The 25,985-nt window shown below is 39.4% G+C and overlaps 2 pseudogenes; both read left to right on the top strand.

Moving 5' to 3' along the window:
- The window catches only part of LOC114633364, a 112,418-nt pseudogene extending 100,611 nt beyond the window's left edge, over positions 1 to 11,807 (top strand).
- A 9,985-nt stretch (positions 11,808 to 21,792) lies between these two features.
- On the top strand, positions 21,793 to 24,785 carry LOC114632959 (annotated as a pseudogene).
- Positions 24,786 to 25,985: the final 1,200 nt, after the last annotated feature.

Raw genomic sequence — 25,985 nt, 5'->3', positions numbered from 1 at the left:
TCTCTCTCTCTCTCTCTCTCTCTCTCTCTCTCTCTCTCTCTCTCTCTGTATTTGTGGATACACATTTGCCCAATCATACCTGTGGAAGTCAGACAATTTTTAGGAGTTGTTTGTCTCTTCTACCATATAACTCTTGAGAATCTAACTAAACCATTTTCTCAACACTGTAAGATTTTTTTAAATACTATCTTCCATTTAACATAGCTAAGCTGTGTTTTCTGGACATTAAAAATAGAACAGATATTCCATATCTTTCCTATATTCTGATTGGACCACAGTTTCTAGGTATCTCAGCATTTTGACATTTCGTACTTCTGTTTATACCATAAATGCAGACACTCTCTACTATCCTTTCTCTAGTCTCACCTCATGATGCACTCATCAGTCTAAAGACAAATGTCCATAGGAAAGCCAAGTGACTTCAGCCGTGCACTAATAATGAACATCCTCTACTTTGATACTTTCTCTCCTTAATTATATCAGTTTGCTGTCTCGATGTAAAATCTTCAGCCACATATAGCAAGGATTTCACCAGCCCTGGCTCTAATCAGCAGATACTCACAGTCAATCATAGATCTGAGCACCAATGACCCGAGTCGAAAAGCTAGGGGAGGGACTGAAGGAGCTGAAGGTGATTGAAATGCCATAAGAAGAGCAATATCCACTAACTGGATCACTCAGAGCTCGCAGGGACTAAACCACTAACCAGAGAGCATATGTGGATGAGTCTATGGCTCCAGCTACATATATAGCAGAGGATTGCCTTATCTGGCATCAATGGGAGGAGAGACCCTTGATCCTGTGGAAGCTTGATGGCCCAGCGTAGGGGGGTACCAGAGTGATGAGGTGGGAGTGGATGGATTAGTGGAGGATTCCCACTTAGAGGCAAAGAGAGGAGGATGGGATGAAAGTTATGGATGGCGAGACAGAAGGGGGATGTTTGGAATGTAAATAACTAAAATAATTAATAACTAAAAAATAAGAACAGACAACGTGTGGAGCAAAAGTAAATTCTTAAAATGTGTAGTATGGGGTAAAAAAACAACACTAGGAATCTTAATTTACCATCCAAGTCCTTGGCAGAAAAGATGCTATCACCGTTACTGAAATTATTGTCATTAAAGGCAAGTTTCTTTCTCTTATTAAAATGATAAGAAGGATGCTAACAGGACAAAGTTCAACCTGCTACAGGTTGCTGAAGCTCTACTTAAAGAGCTTCAGAGGCTTCCTATTTGTAGTAATAGGTGCATACAAATGCTGATGCAATCGTGGATTGATGGGAGTAGGGCCCACTATGTGTTGGCAGCAGAAATTGGCAGAGTAGAATGCATGGGACTAGAGAAAGGCAAGACGGGGGAATCATGGATTCTTACTTCACTGTTTCAGAGAATCATTGAATCCATGCAACATACTGTAGTTTGGAAGGGCTGCAAGGAGGCCCTGTGAGACCATTTAGTGAAGTGGTAAAAGCAAAGCCTTGGTTGTGGGGAAAATCCCAAAATGATGGAGATTACAGAGCTTTGAGACATCTATACTGATGGAGGTAAACTGTAGGCTGCAAGGCTGGAGGGATAAGATCGTTGAAACCTATGACAGAAGCCCCAAATACTTTACTTGCAACTACAACGTTTGTTAACTGTCCTTTACTGTTTCAGACCTACTTTTCAGGTCAACATTTTCTCATAATTCCCCTATTCTTTCTTTTTAGGGAAGGAATGTTTATTGTGTGCCATTGTATGTTAGAAGTATTTAGTTTATTTTTAATTCACATGAGGGTCACTTTTAACAAATGTCTTTAGTCTCAGGAGAGACTTGAAAATAATCCTTTTGAGAGTGCTAAAGATTTTGGAGACTTTTGAAGTCAAACTAAATGTATTTTGCATCATAAGATGTCTGGGAACCTTTGTAGTCCATTGTGGAACTTGGTGGTTTAAATGAAAAATATCACCCCATAGGCTCATAGATTTGAAAACTTGCTCCTCAATTTGAGGGCTTGTTTCAGATGATACAGAACATTTATGATGTACAACTTCCTTGGAAGAAGTAAGCTACTGAAGGGTAAGGAGCTTTGTCATGGTTTTATTTCTGACTTTTTTCTGACTTTGCCTCCTGTGTAAATGGAAGATGTGTGATCACCCAGTTTCTACATCCCAATGTAAAACTGTCCTTACCGTTTTGTAATCTAACCCTCTGAAACCACATAGGAAACTAAACTCTTCCTTCCCTGAGTTGTATAGGTATAGCATTTTATTAAAACAACAACAAAAAAAAACAATAAAATGATATATACCTCAGTCATAACTAGTGTCAACTTAAAAAAAAAAACTGAGAGAGTCTCACCAAAAACACCAAGAATCAGGGTTTTTCTGAGAATTCAATAGGGTTCACAAAATTAGATTTAAGTAGCTTTGAATATAATATTATTGTTTATTTGCTAATTAAATGTTAATGTCTTGGTTTTTATTTTCCTGATGTGACTGTAAACAATGTTGTATGACATGTCACGAATTCAGAAATTTGGCTTCCTGTAACTCTTAATTCTCAAACTTAGTCAACATAGTTACACTCAAATTTCCATGGTATAAGATAATTACCTTTAATGACAACTTGTTTAACTTTTTCTGGGTTCATCGACTTTTTACTTATTAGCTAATCCATACCACAGATACTTCTAAAGGCTGATAACCAATGCAATGTACAAACTGATACTAGTTATACCAAAGTAATATTGGTTTTGTACAATATATCACAATCAATGAGTCTTTCTCTATGATCCATTAAAACAACACCAGCGTGTTCTACCATCTGGAGATTGAGACATATGGAAGAGATACAGTTAAATGTAAAATTTGAAAACTAGTTTAAAGGAACAGATACGGTAATCCTAACTAGAATAATTACTAAATCCCTTAAGCTATGATCTATGTCTCTTAATGAAAGAAAAGCGAATGAATTTAAAATCACTTTAAGAGATACTCTGGCAAATTCTATACAAAATTCAGATACATCAAGCTAAAGATTTAAACAGTTATGCAAAAGTAAATGATCCTTAGCCAAAAGATAATATAAAAGAATACATCTACTGCCTTAAAAGAGGGTTCTCTCTCTCTCTCTCTCTCTCTCTCTCTCTCTCTCTCTCTCTCTATGTGTTTATGTGTGTCTCTGTGTGTGTGTGTCTCTGTGTGTGTCTCTGTGTGTGTCTCTGTGTGTGTGTGTCTCTGTGCGTGTGTCTGTGGGGGGGCACACATGCATGCACATGCACAGGAGTATATGTGTGATCTCATCTGTAGTCTCTATAAGGATGTCACGATACTTACATACAATCTATGAAAGTTCTTATAAATACTTACATAAGAACTAAAGAAAGTTCTTTTAATTTTATTCACTCAGTAAACTGCCCTAATTTTTTCCCGTTTGTGTGTTTTTATATTCTTCGGTGGCAGCCAATGTGCATAATAAAGTTTAATAAACCCCATAAAAGCATTTTAGCAAAAATGAGATTATTAGGTAACCATTTCTTCCATGATTAACCTTATCAGCCTTGTTCAGCCAAATTTCACTGCTTAGACACTGTAAGATCATAAAGATTTGCTTTCACATTACACTGGTGTGTTTTGTTAAAATGCCTTGCTCTTTCAAGGTAAAATGTTTGTTAAGACTGTTTCAGTCAATCTCCAGAGATTTTATTTTATACCTTTCTAATATGTTATTACGACTCTAAGAAGACAAATAATTCAGGTAACAGGTTAAGTTCACTCATATCTCTATATTATTGTCCTCTGCACTATCTTATTGGGAATAAAATTCATTTTCTTAGATTGATTTATGCATAATAATATCCCTTTAGGAGGTATAGGAAGCTACGACAGTAATCCTTTAGTAAGAATATTTGTGTATGATTTCATTAGCACAAATTGCTATAAAAATTGCCAAATTGGCAAGTTTGGATAACATAAATGTTTATTCTCTTCCTGGTTCTGAAGGCTGGTAACTGGAAGATCAATACTCTGGTAAATTTAATATTTTTGCAGCATGTTCCTTCAACAGCCACATTTTCACTTTGTCCTCCTTTGGCTAAATCTAGTTATCTAGCACAATTCTGATATATGCCATCTCATTGGAGTAAGAACATCAAGATGTGAGTGAAGGTGGGTGAATCTGACAATGGCAGTCATATTCTATAGTCAGCACTAATGGGACTTAATGAGTCTGTAAAAGAATGGAAGATAGAAAAGTTGTGTGGCTGTACAAGAGAGGAAGGATCTGAGAGGAGATGAGGTGATGAACATGATCAAAATACAAAGTATAAAAATTTCAAATAATTAATTATAAAGCAATTCATCTTCCTATACTATAAATTTATAACAGGAATGGCAAAATCATTTAGAATTTAAATAAGTATTCCCTTTATAATTTCTTTGTATTTTAATACATTGTTGTTACTATAGAATTACATCAGTATCCTTCTTTTTCCCCAGTTTACAAGTTTTTCTCATGTACTCACCCTCCAACCCTTAGCACACCCAACCCCTCCACTTAATGGCATTTTTCTTTGATTAATATTATTACCTGTCTATCTGTACTTGTATGCATAAATAAGTAAATAATACATATAACATGATGAACCTAGTTGTGTGTGTGTGTGTGTGCGCGTGCGTGTGTGTGTGTGGTTTCAGGATTGACTTTGTATTAGACAACCAACAAGAAATCTCAACCCTGGGATATGCGAATTCCCCTCTCTCACCAGTCATAGGATACTTATAATTCCTTTTTTCATTAGATAGTTTCTTTATTTACATTTCAAATGTTATCCCCTTTTACGGTTCCACCCCACCCCCATCCTGCCACTGGAATCCTCCCATCCTATCCCATTCCTCCTCCCCCTGCTTTTGAGGGTGTTACCCCATCCAGCTACCCACTTCTGCCTCCCCACCCTGGCATTCCCCTACACTGGGGCATGGACCTTCACAAGACCAAGGGCCTCTTCTCCCAATGATGCCTAACAAGGCCATCCTCTGCTACATATAGGGCTGGAGCCATGGTTCTCTCCATGTATACTCCTTGATTGGTGGTTTAGTCCCTGAGAGCTCTGGTTGGTTGATATTGTTGTTCTTCCTATGGGGTTGCAAACCTCTTCAACTCCTTCAGTCCTTTCTCTCATTCCTCCATTGGAGACACTGGGTCAATGGTTGGCTGTGGGCATCTGCCTCTGTATTTGTCAGGCTCTGGCAGAGCCTCTAAGGAGACAGCTATATCAGGCTCCTCTCAGCATGCACTTCTTGACATCCACAAGAATGTCTGGGTTTGCTGACTTCATATGGGATGGATCCCCAGGTGTGGCAGTCTCTGGATGGCCTGTCCTTCAGTCTCTGCTCGACAATTTGTCGCCATATTTGCTCCCATGAGCATTTTGTTCCCCTTTCTAAGAAGGACGGAAGCACCCACACGTTGGTCTTACTTCTTCTTGAGCTTCATGTTGTGTGTGCATTGTACCTTGGTACATGATAACTTGATAGCCCTAAAAAGAAAACCATCACAACCTACCTGCGGCCTTGGAAATATTACCCCATAACTATAAGAATTAAAACCTGACAGAAAACTGAAGGTCATTTTTTAAAAAACAGTAGATACTGGGTTATAAATAGATGGTCAATTTATAGGTAAATTGTTGAGCTTCAGGAAGTGAATTTACTAGACAAAATTCAAAAGAAAATAAAACAAAATGAAAGAAACTTCTGCTTAGTATAATTTGCTCCATTGACCAAACTGGCTCAATATGGTATTCTTTTTTTTTTTTTTCTCAAATCGTAATTCATTCACACAGGGGTTATAAACACAGAAAGGCAGGATGTGGGGAAGGGAATGACAATGGAGTGTGGGTGTTCAGGGGGAATACAGATATCTTCAGAACCGGGTATCTGCTGGGTGAAGGTTCAGGGGACAAGTCACTATGACTCTGCCTATGACTCACTTGTCCTTATCTAAGTTGGTATTGTCTGCCAAGGCTACCTATTTACAAGGTCTATGACTACTCAGGCTTGTAAATTTCCACAAAAGCTGCCTGTTTACATTAGCTTATAGCCATTTCTTTCAATGTTTTTCCACAGAGACCCAAGACTTGGTGTTAGTATACATGTATGACAGGCCGATTGCTAATTTTAGGCCTATGGCTGATTTTAGGCCTTCAGGATATGAGCAGGGCTGCCCCTGACATCTCCTCCCTTCTCTAAGTATAGAAGGTCTGTGGCAATTCTAAACTTGTGAAGGCGGGGATAGAGGCCTGACCTCCAGTATTTGAAGGGGACCTTGTAATGGCTCCAGTCCCCCTGTCATTGTCCAGTAAGGCATGAGGGCCATACCTGTCCTGATGTCTTTTTCCTGGAGAGGGGATACTTTTGACATCAACCCCTATGCAGTCAGGCTTGTCCCTCAGGGAACCCAGATAGGTATTTTTATCTTTTATTTATATTCCCTTGCAGTGCTTAGCCTCGAAGCCTAAGCAAGAATTCAGATCACCTGTCAGAGGGGGTTCTGGGTGGCCCCTCTCTGCTTGGTCTAGGGGCAGAAGTCCCCCCTTTTAGGTTGGGTGGAGATGGGTTTTGGAAACATCCTGTATAAAGTAACAACCTCATCTTGAGTGTCATGGTCCTCCATAGCTAACTTATGATAATGTATCTGAGTAGGTTTTGCTACCAAGTTATTTATCTGTTGTATCACAGAGTTAGTCTGCCTATTTGAGGGCCAGGGACCAGCAGAAATAAGCAAAAAGAACCCAATTAATGGTCCCAAGATGGGCGAAAATAGGGTTGACAACCTTGGAGAGGCTGAAAACCAATTCTTGTACCAGCATTCATCTGTCTCTTTCTCTCTCTGATTTTTCTTAGGGCCTTCACTACCTATTTCATGCTCTCTTTAACCCTCCTTGTCTTGTCTATGTAAAGGCAACCTTGTTCTTTAAGGGCTGTACACAGTCAAGAGCTGTACACAGCCTTTTCTATTGTAATAGAGTAAATCAAGTCCAATAAGGATCTTTGCGATTTTAGGAGGTCTCTTCAGGCAGCGAAAGGAGGGATTTCTTTAGATTAGTGATGTCAATCTCTAGCTGTTTGATGTTCTTGTCAGTGGCCCTTCAAAGGTCTGAGTAGTATAAGTTCAGAGGCCGGCATCTGGATTAGAACTTCTAACAGCAGACATCATGGGAGATTCATTTTTACCTGGGATGCTGCCTGAGTTCAAGCTCCTGGGAGTCCCTCTTTCTCTCGGTTTTCTGGGGTTGGGTACAGAGCTGCCGCCTGTGACCTGCTCTATGCTCGGGCCCAGACCGGAAGTCCCCGCCAATATGGTATTCTTAAAACATGAGCCTCATAAAATAGCAAACCTCAGAACTCCAATTTCTCCAGAAAGCCATTTGGTAATCGTCGGGGTAAACATCCAGAAAGCAAAGAAAAGTCAGCCTCTTTGTTTTTCAGGATGCTAGAAGTAGTATATCAATTCCATAAGCATTCTCAACTGGACTTAGGTAAAGAATGCTCACTCTTTCTAGACCCCCAAACCCTCTTATGAAATTGAAATTTGAATTAGTCAGACAATAAGTTCCATTTCCAATTTCAAAAACTGTAAATGGTAGCAACCTAAGAGTACCCTAGGAGATCTTCAAGGAAATTGTATCTGTGTATCATCACCAAGATACTCACCCTCAAGGTAGCTCTCCCTCTTTAGCTTCCTATAAACATATACATCAGCTTAACTCCAGGAATGGTGGTTGAGGGAATGTTAAGGCCCTAGAGACTACCTGGATGGCTGTACCAATAGTTTAACTGAGTATGCATCTTCTAAACTATTGCACTGGAGGAGGTTCCTTTCCTTTTGCTTTTATATTTGTCATATCACAGGTGTCCATCTATAGTAGAGAAGAAGGCAGAGTACACCTAAATGTAGATTCTGAGCATTCCTGTCTGGGGAGTAATCCCCATTCTCACTCTCTTATTGGTGCAGGCAGACAATCCATGGCTCTGTTACAGCTGAAACTTCAGCCTTCATAGAGTGAAAAACTTAAACCTCAGTGCTCAAGTAGACATGGATGTAGGTCGTCTGGAAAACCCCACTTCCCAACTAGATGCTCAGGTAGATTTCTTTGCAGACTTTGTTTTTCAGGATCGCAGAGAATTGGACCTCCCTTTTATTAAGCAAAGAGTTTTCTTTATGACACTGTAAGAAAGTGTTGCTTCTATGCCCACCAGTCAGGGATAATTATTTTATTAAAAAATGTTTCGAATTTCAAAAAAAATTTAACTGTGCCTAAAAATAATGTTAAAGAAGAAATACTAAAAGTCTGACAATTGATATCAGTCCTTGTTCTCTTGGTCTCGCTGGTTTACTAGTTTACCTTAAAATTACTGAACCATTAAACTTTTTACTTCTAGGTGCAAAAGAGGTGGTCTCAAGGGTGTAAGCGTGGGAGATCTGGCCCTGTCACTCATTTCCTGTGAGGTGGCATGGGCAAAGGTCAGTGCCATTCCTCCGCCTTGTCCTTTGTACCCTGACTCAGATGTGGACACTGCTACTTTAAGGCTTCAGCATTGGGTGAGCTAGTGAGGCAGTGCTTGAAAGCCTACTTTGGTGGTGCAAGTGCAGTAAAAATTGTAGTCTGACCATCTCAGCTACCACCCAGTGTAGGAGGAGCCAAGATGGGAAGAGTAAGGAGAGGAAGAGGAGGAGTAAGGAGGAGAGGAGGAGAAGGAAGAGGAGGAGATAGGAGAGAGGAACAAGAGAGGGGAACGTGGAGGCAGATGTTCACGTGTTTGTAGCAGCCAAAGGTAGTTGGTATATCTAGGTTGGATATTGGGTTACACTTCTGATTGTATGAGCATCTTGTTACTGATCATTACCAAATATATAAGCTTTTAGATAATTTAAGCATTAGTCTCATTTTTCTACAGGTCCTCCGCGTATGGCGGGGTGTTCTAGGCAATGCCCAGCCTTGCAGAGACAGTGTGGAAGATTGGCAGAGACTTCTCCCATGCTGAAGTCTCGTGGGTGGCAGGGCTGGTGTTTCTGGCTGGCCATTTCTAACTGCAGTGCAAGTGGCCTCCGGCCAAGAAACATGGTAGCTGAGCTCAGCAGAGCAGCTTAGATAGTCAGTTTGACCAGCGGCCTATTTTAAATAATTACTGAACCACCCAGGGCCAGATTCAGGGCTCTATTTTATCTATGAGCTTCTGGAGCATATCCTGCAGATGCAAAGTTGCAACTTCCATTGAGATTTTTTTCTATGTTTTGGTTTGTTTTATTCACTTTTGTTTTTATTTTTTTATTTTATCTTGCGTGGATTTTCAAGGGGAGTTGTTACAAAGAGATGGGGAGATAAGTGGGATTGGGGTGCATAATGTGAAACTCACAAAGAATCAGCAAAAATCTAGAAAGTAAGATTTAAAATATAGTAAGCAAAATGACAGTGGTAGGTTCTTTTCTACCATTGCCAGTAATCTATAACTTCACTAGTGCCGGGAAGTATATTTTATTTCCTTTCCCCTGATGGATAGAGCTGACTTTCCAGATTAAATTTACTTTGGTTACTGTGTGCAATTACAGTTATGTGTGAGGTGCTTAGGAAAAAGTAACCCAAGTCCTAAATAATTGACCACATTACCTATAGCCTTAGCAATAAGCCTGTCTCCCTCACTTTATTCTTTCTATCCTTCCTGGACTTTATGATACAGGATCATGGAATATAGCCCAAGCTGCACTGGAACTAAGATTCTCCCTGAATTTGTCTTCTAGTTGTTATTATTATAAGCATACACTATTATACATGGCTTTTTTGTTTTTTTTTTTTGATTTCTGCATCAAGCCTCAATTATATGCTTCTAGCCCCATAATGTTCTAGCTTAATTATCATTCATTCCTCACTATATAAGAAAAGAATATTTTCTCCCTGCCTACAGTTTTGTCAATCTCATAAAAGATGGGCTATTCTTATCTATTTCCAACATCAACCTAAATGGGACTAGTTATCAGTGCTGACTTTCAGTCTAGGTTATCTTCCTCTCTATATGGTACTTCACAATTCTTTTTAATTTTTCTTTTTAATTTAGAGCCTCATAAACAATTACAGCATCTATATAATTCCCATCCCTTTCTAGAAATACTTCTGTGCCTCTCATCTCCTAACTATATTCATCATCTCTCCTATAGTTATTACACACATGCATACACTCATATAACAAATATATATTTAGGAGATATTAGGACGTCTTATATGTGTTTTTCACACAATAAAACAAATATAATTATATTTATTTATTTATTTATTTATTTATTTATTTATTTATTTATATTTTTCTGGTCCTTTTAGCAATTTAGCATTCTTATATGTGTTATGCCCAGGTTTGACCACTTGAGATTGACAACCTCTGTGGGATCTCTTCCTGGAGAAAACTGATTCTTCCTCTCTCAGCAGCAATTGACCATTTCTAATGCTTCATCCTTGAGAAATAGGACTCTGTGAGATGTCTCCTTCACATTGGCATGTCAACTGATACTGTTTTATCCTACTCTGTTCACGCAACCATATTGCTGGGAATTCAGAAATGTATTTTCCTTGTGCACAGGGGACACCCGCTAGGTGCTGGTAACCTAGCCCTCCATCTTTTAAAATATTACTTCCTTTTCCCCATGATGTTTTCTGAGATGGATAGAGTGAGAGTGCCATATAGGCTGACATATTTGAATGTTTTGTTTCTAGTTGGTAGAACTGTTTGGGAAGGAGATTTGTCCTTCTAGGAGGAGATGTGAACTTCAGGGAGGAGCTGTGTAACTAGGGTTGGGCTGTGAGGTTTCAAAAGTCCACACCATGCTCCGTCTCTCTTTCTCTCTGCCTATAATTTACCTATCAGATATGAATTCTCAGCTTCTGCTCCAGGCCATATCTGTCTTCCCTAATGTTCCATGCCATTAATGACATGGAATAACAATCTGAAAATGTAAGGAAGCTCCCAATTAATTTATTTTAGTTTGTGAGGATTGCCTTCACCGTATTTTTTTCTTCACAGCAACAGAATGGTAACTAAGACACTTTCCTAAGCCTTAGGTGTGTGGGGGCTGCATCCACAAACACTTATTCCCTGCATTGTAATCAGCTGTAGATCTCTGTAACCATCTCTATCTGTTACATAAAGCTCCTGCTTTGATGATGGTATAAGGTATGTTTATTTTGGTGTATAAGAATAATATTTAAAGGAGTTGAGGGAGGTAAAAATATGATCAAAATATATCGCATAAAAGTTTGTAAATAAATAAAACTAATAAGGTTTAGTATGTAGTTGGAAACTGTATCATTTTTGGAAAATGGAAGTTTAAGTTTTTCGTTTCAGTTCTAATGACCATTCCTGCTATGAGCTAGAATTGTCTGACTTTCACATCATTCCACTTAGTACTCAGTATCCTGACGATAAATGTTTTTTAATTTTGAATCAGATTATTTTCTTAAAAGAATCTCTTCATTGTGTGCTCTAACACAGACTTTTCCCAACAAAATCTTGCTATATTCTGAATTAATTTCTGAAAGGGGGAACAGTTCCAAAATACATCATGCTTAGTGAATTGTATCAGCAGCTGCAGACCAAAGAGCTCTTGTTATCAGTCTAGTTGCATAGAAACCCTGCTGCAAAAAAAAAAAAATCTGCTTTTCAACTTAACCCAATACCTAAATGATACCAGTCGGTACTATCTCCATATGTGAAGGAGAGAATGCCTTTCACTGTTAATGTCTTTGTTCCATCTTATTCTTACAGGGAATCTATGAATAGACTAGAACTTCCTGGCAAAGTAAACCTTAAACCAATTAGCTCTTTACCCTCTGATTCTGCAGCCAGCGATAAAATGAAGGTTGAAAACAGCTGAATTGCATCAGAATGCTCATAAACCATCAGAGCTATACATAGAAATTCCAGAGGGGAATAGAAAGAACTGTGTGGGAAGGAAAGACAATAGCTAGCACTTGATAGAAAACTCCAGGTTTGCAGAACTGGCTGAGGAGGTTTACTGATAAAATTATCAATTTCCATCAATTACAAGCTAGAATAATCAATGTCTTTAAAGACCAAGATTACATTAGGACAGGTCTCTAGCACAGTTGTAATACCACCTCAGTGTACAGCCCACTCTAATTCCCTCCATGTACAATCAAGAGAGACTGTGCTGCCAGAGCAGCTGAAGCCTGATGAAGGCACAGGCATACACTAGAACTACGGTTTCACTTTGCGTTTTTTATCTGTCTGCCCAATGCCTTATTTCTTTAAGTCTGTCTAACTGTTTTCAGTCATTGGGCCTCAGGGCGTGGAGTAATTTACATAGGGTCTGGAGAAAAAAGATCGTCATAAAATTTCCATGTATAAATGGAAAGACTTCTATGAAGTGCACTAGCTAAACTTGGTGATAAATTCCTTTTTAGCAGCCATCTGCTTTATTTCGGTGAAATGCATTGTGGTTCCATGACAAAAAGAAATGAATTACCAGAGGGGATTTATATATTTAATTGGAAAATATAAAAAGTTGACAGGTTTTGCAAAGTACCCTGTAAAAGAACCCTCAATATTTAAAGGAACTACTTTGCTTGCACTGAAATACATGCTGGGTGAGTCTATGAGTACGTGGGAAAGTCTTCATCGATGCCGTAGCTAATCTGACGTTAATGAATAGTTACTTCCATAATTAGGATTGGAAAGGCTAATTTAGTTCTTATTATCTTCCCACTTGAAAGCAATTAGTGAATATCATACTAAAGATGTTTGAGAACAATTGCAAAGCTTTATAAAGTATAAAACTTATCTAAGAAGTATAACTTATTTTGGTACTTCCATCATTTGACAATTATAAATAGACTGTAAGATATTTACCTTGATTTGAATGCCACATAATATGTAAATGCACTAAAACAAAGTAACCTACAAAGTGTATAATTTTATTTATAAATTTAAAAGTGTGTTAAAATACCTAATTGATCAAGTCTAACCAAATTAGACTAATAACACCTATTACACTCGCTTGCTATTTTCTGGTCAAGTCTAAGCAATAAGATATGCATAAGCAATCTGATATTGTTTAAACAGCTAATTTACATATCTGTGCGGGGCGAGCGCGTAATGGTCTCGCCGGCAAAAAACATACACACACGCACACACACATACACACCAGAATCCTTCCGTAGAAACACGTTTATTTCCCTAAACCAAAATGGTGGTAGAAGACGAAAAGGCGTGGGAAAGCACTGCCTATATACCCCAGAGCGGGGTATTCACCCCCTGATTGGCTGCTTACTCGTAGCGCGCCAAACGCCGTGGGATGGGCTTAGCTTTGGCGGGCTAACCATGGCACATGCGCAGTTTACTTGGTACTAGGAAGAATTACGGGCGACAGCGCCACCTAGCGATGGCGGACTTTGTCAGCTCTCGTGGCGGCTCCCAACATCTGCCCCTTTTTGTTTAAATATAGAGGGTGGCAGAGGTCCCTGGGAAGGTTTCGTAACTCCCAATTTTGGGGGGTCTCACGGCGGGTCTGAGTCTCTTTAGAGGGCGGTGCTCAAACTCTTACCCGTCACGGGGTCAGCCTCCCCACCCGAGGCTGCCCTGTCTTAGGTGGCCGAGCCTTATCCGTCCACTCCGTTATTGACTTACCAGACCTTCTATCTGTGGAACGAACACCTTAGTGGGCAGGGACTGTGTACAGAAATGTTTGAGGCTTTACAGGGTGTCTTTACCAGAAGCCCTAGGGTGCAGCGGCTGAGGAATCTGTCTACTGGCTATTTCTTTTTTGTTTTGTTAAACAGGCACTGGTCAATGTCTCGTGTCTAGGCTGACTGACATTTCTCCACAGCCAGCATCAATAGGGCTAACACCAAGGAAAAGCAAGCCACCCTGTCTTAGGCTGCGAGGGATATACCCGCGCCCGGGTCATTGCCACTCGCTAATCCCGTCATGGGGTTGGCTTGTCATCAATTCCTCAGTTGTCTTTATGGTGTAAATCTGGCATGTGGCATCAGCCTAATTCCCGTCATTGGGACCAATGGCAGCTGTCCTGGAGAAAAAAGGATGGAGTTATCTAACTGACTGCCCTTAGCCTGTCTAGCATGGTACCAGTTATGACTCAAACCTAAGGCCTGATCAAGCAAATTCCATCTTGGGGGAATAAGCGATCAAAGAACCAACAGTTTAAAACCGTCTCCCTTACCCTACCAGGTGCAATGGAAACACAAGTCCTCTGGGTGCAAGGGCTAAGGGGAACAGAAAGAGATGCAAACACCCATCCCTGTGCAATGGAGTCATCTCCTAGGGGTGCAAGGGCTGTTTGTCTCAAAACTCAGGTACCACAGCTATACAGACAAGAATCAGCCAGGCCGAGACTCCTCACTGACCCAGTGTATTGGGCAAATCTCTGGAGTGCAACGCTGATGGCCTAACATTTAGCACCACCACTCGCAAGGGGAGGACTGCTCATTTTCGAAGCAGTGAAAGCTACACTGCAGGGAAAGCCCCTAGTACTTTGGTCACAAACGCCTGGCCAATAATAGCCTTGCCAAAATTCTATAGAGCTATGAGTTCGCAAACCAATCAAAGGATGAATACTAAACCACAACTTAGGATAAACTAAACAGGCCTACTCCCACCCACTTAAAAAAGGGAAGAAAAGGAAAGGAGGACAGTCCCTCAGTCAGGGACAGATCCACGTGTGTCGAGTTGATGTTCACCACAGCTGCTCCCAATTTTCTGAGTGTCTCACTGAAGTTTTCTGAGCAGTTTCCTGTAAGATACTGAAACAATTTTCTGGACAGATTAGTTACACGAGTAAAGTTTTTATACTGTACACTGGTGATGTAAAGTGTACCCAGTTTTCTCTCACATCTCAATTGGGCTAGTTGAAAGAGGATATCTAATCTCTCTCTCACTAAATCAAGGCGTTGATTAAGGATCATTAGCCCGCCTTTTAGTAGGGTACTGGCGGAGGTTTGAAGGTTAACAGTCTCTGTCACCGTGGCTGACAATTGGGGGTAGTGCCCACCTGAACAGAAGTTGACATAGCAATCTCAGTGGCAGTGGCGATAACGGCACTAATTAATATCGTCGTCACTATGGCTGCAGTTATACCAAATCTCCTTTTTGTCTAAATAATGACAAAGTGGAATGAGTCTCCACGGGGATGGGAACCCATCGCGTGACTCTGGCAACCATAGTGCGAGTGAATCTTTAGAATTCCAACACTGGGACATCCAGCAGGTTTTATTGGTACAATTCTTAAAGGTGGAATTTTATAAAATAAACAAAAATACTAGGAACCTGTATCCCTTGGATCAGTGCAAGGGCTATCATCAAAGCCTGGAGGGTCTGTCTGGGTGTCACCTTCCAGTATCGCGAGTCGCCTCGTCAGCCGCTCTGGTAGCCAAAACGGATTGTCTTCTTCCTGTGGAAACACACAGACCGCTCCCCCTGGCTTTTAATAAAATAGAATCTGGACTTTTTCATTGTCCGGTCAAGATGTCCTTTTATTTGACCATTTCTTTTGGCCTGTCAAGCTGAAAGTGAGGTTTTAGCCAATTAATCTCTGTTAACAACTTTTGAGAATCACTTTTCTGGAGCAACAAGTACTCTAAAATCTTAAAGCTCGTTGTACTAGAGCAAGGGCTTGTGGAAAACTCCTTTAGAGAGATCAGCCAATAAAATATACAATGAATAATATATATTGAGAGATTTAAACGCTTTAACCTTTTGTATTAAAGCAACAACAAATTTTTTAAGGCCATTAATTATTCTTTGAGGCAAGCTTTTTTAATGAATGGCTTCATGGGCTCTCAAAAATCACAAGCAATTTCACTTAATGTAAACCTCTCACCTTTACCAGGAGGTAAAGGAACTGTATAGAACACTCTTTTAAATCTATAATAATTTTTTATATGCATTTACTTGAATGGCAGCTGGAGTAGGCAAGTCAGGCTGTAGTGCCCCATTAATCTTATAAATCTTAAATTTGAACTTTCTCTGTGTAGCCCTGGCTGTCTAGGAACTCACTCTGTAGACCAGGCTGGCCTTGAACTCAGAAATCCGCCTGTCTCTGCCTCCCAAGTGCTGGGATTAAAGGCGTGCGCCACCACTGCCCGGCTCTAGTGTTTTTTGGATTAATTGAATAACCAACTCTTTTTAGCTGAGTGAAGTATCAAATAAAGCCAAGCTGAAGGCAATCTTGTCCTCCAATAATTGTTAATTAGCCCCAGTATCTATCAATCTTTTAAAACCCTTTTTTTCTTCAATTATTAATTTAAGATTAGGTCTCTTGTTACTAATAAGACCTAATACACATCAGAGGAACCAAGGCCATTTTGTCTCTATCACACCCAACAATTTTGGCCTGGCCCAAAAGCTGTTTTGAATTTCTTTTGAGTCTGAGGCTGACACCTCCCTAAGGAACAAGCAAGGCAATAAACAAATTCTAGAGAACACCCTTTTTGAGGCGGGACAGGACAATAGGAATGTCTGAAATCTAAGCTCCTGTCTCAACTACTCTGTTAAAGTCTAATTTAAATGTAAATGTTTTAATCTTGGCCTATATCCTGAGGCCTGGCCCAAGTATTATCCTTCTTGTACCAAGGACAGGTGTGTCAGGTAACCTTGGTCACCTGGCTGTTGTTTAAGTCTCTGTTCCTGGGACAGTCACTTTAAAAACTATCTAAATTTCTACATTTAAAACATTCCCCATCTCTATGGCTCTGTGTAGTTATGGCCAGAACCTGATTGTATGAGGGTGCAATTTCATTGCAAAGACAAGTATCTAAGTCGGTCTTTGCTTGTATGATTTGAGGACTGTGTGGGCAGTTTAACCTGATTAACATCACACTGACCTTGTCTTACAAGCACGTTAAGATCTCAGCCTGCGTGTCTTAATTTAAATGTAAACGTTCTTAATCTCTAGCAGGCCAGCATTGTATCACAACTTGTTATAAATATTTTTATTTAACTCTACCTGTTGCCCCCCTTTCCATAACATGGGCGAATCAAAAAATTTTTAAACTCAAGATTACAACTGCCAACTGTAGCCAATGGAATACTGGCAGTTTAACTAAATTTTTAAATATCTTTTGTAACATTAGCGTGTAACCATTAATTTTGAGAAGCAAAAGCAAAACCAATTTAAACAATCTATCTTCTCTAAAATCAACACCAAGCAGACCACCCCTATGTTACAAAGTTTTGTTGCTAATTCTCTACACATGAATGCATGAAGCAGCTTTTAATCTCATTGAAGAGACATTGGTCTAAAATCTTACTTTCTATATACCTGGTTTCTGAACGACTCCAACACTGAGCTAGTTCCACGCCACCTTTCGTTATCAAAGTTGTAAATTTTTAATTACACTCAATAATTTAAGTCAATAGTCTATAACCAAGACATGTAGAACATTTTTATACTTTTAAAACCAATCCGAAACAACAATGAAATGGCTATATATCTTATCTTCAGATCCAACAAAATTTCTTGTCTTTCTAGCTGTAATCTCAAGAGAAAAGCACCTTGTCACAGAGGTTTTTCTAGGACAGAACGACTCTTAGCTTCTTTATAAAACCCAAAATGCTGCTGGTCTCTTTTAAAAGCAGCTTATGTCAACCTCAATTCCTGAAAAGACTTTTTTTGGCTCTCAAAGGTTGGATCAAGCAGTTTTAACGATCTTTCTTTTTGAACATGTAACAAACACAGAACATTTAGACAATGAAACAAAAAGCAAACACGTGGACATTGGCGCGCCAAGGACGTACACAAAAAACTTCTAGGAGCTACAGAGAAATTCAAGACGTCTCCCGAATTCTCTGTTTCTAGATGAACTCTGAAATAGCCTTTTCATTCTTTTTGTTGACACAGCTCAGAGAGAGGGCACCTGTATTTTTTAAAACTCTTTCTCTCTCTCTCATATTTAAAATGTAACTTTTCATCTCATTCATCGGAGATGTAGCGGGTAGTTATTTTAACACTTCAATACCCTGCTTTCTAATTCCTTTTCTCTCCCAAACACTTTTCTTGCAAACACAGTTTCTAATTAACCATCATTAACCCAAGCACTCGATCTCGCGGCGGCGGCTGGCTATTCGGCTGGCATCTATCCTCCTCATCTATCTCCCCATCTGAGTCCTCTGAGGGAGCCATCTCCTCCGACCCAGAGCTATCACGCCGTAAAAACCCCGGCTCTTTTACCAGATACAGAGGTTTGTTTCTGAGGCTTACTTTCCTTCTGTCTCTCCCGAGAGTGTTCTTCCTCTCATCTCTCATTTCCTTAGACTGTGTGTCTTTGGAAAGGCCTTTTTCTTTAAATATACTTTTTCTTCCTTTTTCTTTCTGAATTCCTAAGCGCTTCTGTCCTGTCTCTGTCTCTGACATGCTGATTTGTACTATTCTCCGAACCCTCACGAAAACCAGGAGCAGAAAAAGTGATGCTGCTAGCACCAAGGCGAAAGCCTCTAGCGTTCCTGCCAACTGGGGAGGGAAGTGAATCAAATCAAATCGAAACATATCTTTCAGAGAACGTTACCCCGTCCTACGGTTCTGGATTCACTCCACGCGTGGATAGGAAGCTGCGGAGGGTCTTCTGAAAACGTGCCGGCGATGGAAAATTCTCCCGGGTTTCGGCACCAAATGTGCGGGGCGCGCGCGTAATGGTCTCGCCGGCAAAAAACATACACACACGCACACACACATACACACCAGAATCCTTCCGTAGAAACACGTTTATTTCCCTAAACCAAAATGGTGGTAGAAGACGAAAAGGCGTGGGAAAGCACTGCCTATATACCCCAGAGCGGGGTATTCACCCCCTGATTGGCTGCTTACTCGTAGCGCGCCAAACGCCGTGGGATGGGCTTAGCTTTGGCGGGCTAACCATGGCACATGCGCAGTTTACTTGGTACTAGGAAGAATTACGGGCGACAGCGCCACCTAGCGATGGCGGACTTTGTCAGCTCTCGTGGCGGCTCCCAACACATATCAAACACCACCTAATAATATATTAGAATGAAATACATCCTAGAAGAGCAGAAAAACTCATTTTAGTTTACAAGAGCTATGTGTTTATTTCTTTTGTGACTTACTTTGCTTATTTTTATTTTATTTTTTATGATAATAAACTACTCTTGAGCCAAAAGTAGATTAAAGATATTGACTAAACTTTTCCTTGAACAGCACCACATATAAGTTGTATGTGAGGACAATATTTTTCAGTATATATATATATATATATATATATATATATATATATATATATATATAAATTTAATCTAACTAATAATAAAAGTTAAGAGGCTTTTATTATTTCATATTACATTTTGTTTTGTTTCTTCATTTTTTTCCTTTGAAACCATGAACTCCTTCCAACATGATGCTATAGGTTTTAGTACAGTACTCATTTTCATACAGCTAAGTCATGAAAAGCTGTCACAATTTTAGCTGGATTTAACTAGTAAATACCCTTCTAACTAGACTTCCTTTATTCCAGCTACCTACCATTACTATCAATCAGCAAAGACTCCTTCTTTGACCAAATTTAATCAGGTTACTCAGAAGCTATTCCTTAACTGAGCTTTGACATGCTGTAATTAAACAAGGACTATTTTATGCCTTAAATATTAGACTAATATGCCAAAGCATATTTGTAAGAATGTTAATAGCCCATATCCATGGGATCAAACAATATATTAGAAAATTACAAACTAGAACAGAAAATATCTATTTGGTTTGGATGGACTATAGTTGACAGGAGTCACATGTTTATTTTTTTGTGTCTTACTTGCTTTGTTTACTTCTATATTACCATTTATAAGAGTAAACAAACACAAGCCAAGCAAACAGCTTTGACTAATACTTGACTACAACATCATCTCTCCTTTATAGGGACCTCATGATGAATTTATCAGGGCCAAGAGGTTCCCAAAGTAAAAATGCTCTATTAACCATGTGCTTTTGATATTTTGATAGCTGCGCTGCTGTCTGGTTTAGTCCCTTTGAGTTTCATTATTTCTACTAAGAGAAGAAACTATCCTGTAATGAATGCTTGCTTGCCATGGCCACTGCCAAAAAGTTGAACAACATCGCTACATAATTTTGCTTATAGTATTTGATATCTATTATTTTATTTTCACTGACTGTATGGATATGCATATTCTGTCTCTACCTCTTCAAACTATTTTGATAAGTCCCAAAACCCCAGGTAGGCACAGGAATATTTGAATTCTTCCTAAATTTTTGAACTTTTATCTAAAATTATGATTTCAACTGATTTTCACTTATTATATATAATAGTGTGATAAAGCTTCTTAGTATTTATGTGTCCCTAGTTAAATTTATTTCAATGAAACCCTAAGCAAAGCAGATGAGGAGTATAGATTTACAAGGTAAGCATTGTTTTGAAGATAATTTGATTTTTCTTCCTTTAAGCTAATTTTGTTTCTGATTGATATATTTCATCAACTCTTTTATTTGTTGTTTATTTATTGATTTTTGAGAATGTGTAATCCAAGGTTCGTCTCAAATTTCTCATGTAGCCAAGAATTACCTAGAACTTCTGACTCTTCTCACTTCACCTTTTGACTGTTAAGATAAAAAGCAAGGACCACTATAAGAGTTTATACATTGCTGGTGATTAATCCAGGGCTTCATCCATCCTAGACAAGCATTCTGTCAGTGATTCTTACCTGATTTGTATAACAAATAAATGACTTCTTAAGTCTTAATGATGATCCTATAAGAATTCCTAAAGTTATATCCATGATTATTAAGCTCTTTTATAGTGGGACTGCTATTAGGTCCCTTTCTGATAAAAACTGCAATGAGAACTATGCCAGTCTTCCAAGTGTCATCAATTAATTGTCCTTAGATAGTAACCAGACTTTCTCCTCCTCAGAGCACATTCCAAGAGGTCTTAAAACAATTAACCAAAGGTAACTAAAAGGGACCTCACAATGTATTTATGTGCTAGGACAGAAGATAAAGTATTGCTTGGGTTTATCTATACAAAACTTCACTAATTTCTTATTTATAGTTTTAGACCTTCAGTGGACCTGTGGAGCTAGACAGGTGACGGATATTTAGCCAGATAATTACTCCTAATGGATATGCATGTAAACATTCTGTGTTGTAAACTTGTATTTCAATTTATGATTTGAATTTTGTTGTGAACTTGTGATGAACTCTGTAACATGTGATCATGTACTCTGAAAGATGCATAAGTACTAAAGAGAAAGACAAAGCAGTAATAGTCATAGAAGTAGTCGTAGAAGTAGTCATAGTAGTCATAGTAGAGTATCTTAGATTTGGTGGTTCCTAAGAAGCCGTTCTTCCCTTCCTTTCCTTTTTTCTCTTGCCTAGAATTTTTTAACTTAGAATTTTTCCTTTGTCAGAATTTTTTCCTTTACCTCACTTAGGACCTTTCCACTTTTTCTCCTTTTTCCACTTTTTCTATGAAAAATAGCTTTCATAGAAAACTTTTTACACTTAGTAATAACCTATATAATTACTTTTCTAAGTGTGTTTTCTTCTTGGGTCCTCAGACTAGCCAACAGTAAGTCAGAGCCCAGCAGTTCCTGCTGAGACAGAACAAAGGCCACATTGCCTAATCTTCTGCTGTTAGGCTACAGATGTTAATCACCTAAGCCTGCAGTCTTTTACTCTCAGAAGAAGTTTTTAGAACGTTTTAGAGTTTATCATCAGCATTTCAGTACAGGTCAGAGAGCCCTGATGAGGCAGGGATGTGACAGCTGGACCGCCATGCTGAACTTCTGCGCTGCCCCCAACTGTACATGGAAGAGGACACAGTCTGTCCTGTCCTTCTTCAGGTTCCCAAGGGACCTGGCCAGATGCTAGAAGTGGGTTGAGAATTGTAGGAGAGCAGACTTAGAAGACAAAACACCTGATCAACTAATTAACATTATCAACTATGTGCCAAGCACTTTGAGACCTCTATGATCTGTAGAACTATGTTTTGCAGAGGCATCAGAAAACTAAAGAATAATTGGGTTATTTTATTTCTCAGTATTAATTGAAGCAGATACTTGTGAAGTCATTGGGAGAGTCCTTATCGGATAGTCCTTCTAGAAAATGCAATACCAACAATATTTGATCTTACCAGTCATTTGAACAATCCACATAGTAGACACAGAAAACGAATAAGAGTTGAGTGAAAAGAGTTGAGTAAAGTTGAAATCAGGACTCTGAAACAAAAAAAATTGAGGAAACTTCTAAACAAGAACAGGAAACTAATAGCACCACTCAGAACACCAGTGCAGAAGTGGGGAACCAGCAGGATGAAAATGTGTTGCCTTTAACCCTTGAAGGGAAGGAGAACAAAGAGTACTTCAAATCGTTTTTTGAGATTCTGATTCTCATGGGAAAGCAGAAAATTCCCTTGGTTGGGCACCAGACTGACGAGATCCCAGAGGGTCTCTTTGCTCCAGATAACTTCCAGGTACTCCTGGAGTGCCGCATCAATTCTGGAGAAGAGGTCCTAAGGAAGCTCTTTGAGACCAAGGCGGTCAACACTTTATTCTGCTCTAAAACTCAACAGAGGCATATGCTGGAGATCTGTGAGAGCTGCATCCATGAGGAGACACTCAGGGAAGTGTGTCACACTTCTTTTCCATTATTACAGATGATGTGGTGGACATAGCAGGGGCGGAGCACCTGCCTGTGCTGGTGAGATTTGTTGATGATGCTCACAACCTGAGAGAGGAGTTTGTGGGATTTCTGCCCTATGAAGCCGATGCAGAGATTTTGGCTGTGAAATTTCACACTACAATAATTGAGAAATGGGGATTGAATATGGAGTATTGTCGTGGTCAGGCTTACATTGTGTCCAGTGGATTTTCTTCCAAAATGAAAGTTGTTGCTTCAAGACTTTTAGAAAAATATCCCCAGGCTGTCTATACCCTCTGTTCTTCCTGTGCCTTAAATACATGATTGGCAAAGTCTGTGCCTGTGAACGGGGTATCCATGGCTTTAGGAACCATTGAGGAAGTCTGTTCATTCTTCCATCGATCACCACACCTGCTTTTAGAACTTGACAATGTAATTTCTGTTCTTTTTCAGAATAGAGAAGAGCGGGCTAAAGAACTGAAGGAGATTTGTCATTCCCAGTGGACAGGCAGGCATGATGCTTTTGAAATCGTAGTGGATCTCCTACAAGCACTTGTCTTATGTTTAGATGGTATAAATAGCGACACGAATATTAGGTGGAATAACGATATAACTGGACGAGCATTTGTCCTCTGTAGTGCAGTGACAGATTTTGATTTCATTGTTACCATTGTTGTTTTTAAAAATGTCTTATCTTTTACGAGAGCCTTTGGGAAGAATCTCCAGGGACAAACCTCTGTTGTCTTCTTTGCAGCCAGCAGCTTTACTACAGTATTACATTCACTTAATGAGGTGATGTAAAATATTGAAGTTTATCATGAGTTTTGGTTTGAGGAAGCCACAAACTTAGCAACCAAACTTGACATTCAAATGAAACTCCCAGGGAAGTTCCAGAGAGCCCAGCAAGGTAACCTGGAATCTCAGCTAACCTCCAAGAGTTACTATAGAGATACTCTCAGTGTTCCAACAGTAGAGTACCTTATTCAGGAACTTAAAGATATTTTCTCTGAACAGCACCTCAAAGCTCTGAAATGACTATCACTGGTACCCTCAGTGATGGGACAGCTCAAATTTAACACATCAGAAGACCACCATGCTGACATGTACAGAAGTGACCTACCCAATCCTGACACACTCTCTGCTGAGCTTCACTGTTGGAGAATCAAGTGGAAACACAGAGGAAAATATATCGAGCTCCTGTCCACCATTTATGAAGCCCTCCATCTTCCCGACATCAAGTTTTTTACTTTGGTGAAGGTCCTCTGTATTCTCCCTGTGATGAAGGTTTGAAGACCTCCGCAGAGGGGAGACCCCCTATCAAGTCACAGAAAGTCGAGACCACCCAGTAATCTGCTCGAGACACCATGTACCAGAGCAATTGCGAGGTTTATTAGGGCGTGACAACTAGCTGCCGGTCAATTCGCATGCCCACGCAGGAGCTGAATTGACCCCGACAGCCAGTTTGAGAAGGGTTTTTAAGGGGAAAAACCACCAACCAAGGAATGGGGAGGGGAATGAGGGGTTGTTGAGGTGGCATAACATAAAAATAGTAGAACATTCCAAAGGAACCCAACCTACATGAGTCAGGGTCAGGTGAAAGCTCTCTGTACGCTTATCTTTCTCAAGAATGTGGTCCTGCCCTGTTACTTTGGCCTTGCTCTGTCACTGCGGTTCCCAGCTTGGTTCTCAACTTGGTTCTCAGCTTGGTTCCATCTAGTTCACTTGCATTCTTTCCTTTCTCTTTGCAGATAGGCCAGTTCCAGTAATGGTGACTGGTCTTTCCACATTCCTAACTTGCTTCATGGCTCAGTTTCTTCAGAAAATTTTCCATGTCCTTATAAAGAAAGCCTAAAGAATATTTTATATGTCTAAAAAGGATTCTATATACCCAGTATCTATAATTTTTCACTCTACAGGTTGAGAATAAGCGCTATCAAAATGGATGGAAGCATCTCAAAGCATACCTGAAGAATACTCTGACAGACCAGAGGTCAAGCAATTTGGCTTTGCTTAACATAAATTTTGATATAAAACAGGATTTAGATTTAATGGTGGACACACACATCAAACTCTATACAAATAAATCAGCACTTCATACAAACAATTCAGAAACCATTGAAAATACCTAAAAGATTTTAAAAATGACTGTTGTCTTATTTTGCTGTTTGGAAGAAAAGCTGTAAGGTACAGTAGGTCACTTAATGACTTGCTGACAGACCTCCAGTTTAACATCTCATTAGCTATTGGTAATCCATGTATTTAAATGGCCCCTGTTTGGACTCTCATACTTTGAATACCTGTCCATTCTTCCAGAAGTTGGCATTGAGAGTGCCAAAATGCCTCTTTGCTAATGGCACTCTGGAAATATTTTAGTTAAAAGTCATTTTAGATATGACATTATCACTGTTGATTCAGTTGTCAGTTATTAAGTTATCAGGAAAATGAATTTTGTGAGAGAAATACGTTTTATAATGTGTCATGATGAAATACACCATTGACTTTTGCCTTGGAGTTATAGGTGTTTAAAATCTGTGGTAACAACACTTGGAAGTCAGAGGATAACAAGTTGTAGGACAGCCTGGACTACATAGTGAGAGCCTGTCTCAAAAATAAGTGAGAACTGGGTTGGAGCTTAGTGCGGAGCTCTTGCCTAGCATGTTCAAGCCCTAGGCTCTCACCTCAGTATTGCAAAAGCAAAACAACAGATCAGCTTGTAATGGGCAGTCCCAGGAAGTAATGAGCAGCCCTCTGTGTAGATTCTGTCAGGGCAGAAGAACTCCAGAGGAATAAGTTAAAGTAAGAATGCCAGAGCCAGGCTCTGCTGCTCCTCATTGGACTGTTGCTGTTTACATTACTTTGCTGGGCCCACATTGTTACAGGCTTTTTTGCTCTTCACTTCTGCTTCATGCAGAAGACAGACCCAGAGGCCATCCATATAGGCAACTGACTTGTCTATTTTCTTCTTCTTTCTACCTGATTATGTCCACTGCCTCGTCTTGATTTATAAGCAAAACCTACAGAAATAAATAAAAAAAGATAATACAGAAAATATTGCTGTGATTTTTGTTGAATAAAATCAACTTTGTATAGTTTATTTCAATCTAAATAAAGTGTGAGTTTTGTTTAAATTTCAAAAAATAAAAAAAGAAAAGAAGAGATGAGAAAAGAAAAGAAAAATGGAAGGAATCTAGAGGAGTGTGACTATGCATGTTTATGTAATGTGACCAGCTGCGTCCAGTTCCTGCCTCTGTCATGGAACTTAACATGAGGTACTATTTTGAGGTACTGTGACCTCAAATTGTGAGTTAAAATTAATACTTTCTCCCTTC

This window comes from Grammomys surdaster, unplaced genomic scaffold, assembly GCF_004785775.1.
Source record: "Grammomys surdaster isolate TR1022 unplaced genomic scaffold, NIH_TR_1.0 98, whole genome shotgun sequence".
NCBI lineage: Eukaryota > Metazoa > Chordata > Mammalia > Rodentia > Muridae > Grammomys > Grammomys surdaster.
This window is presented reverse-complemented; position numbering and strand designations above follow the sequence as displayed.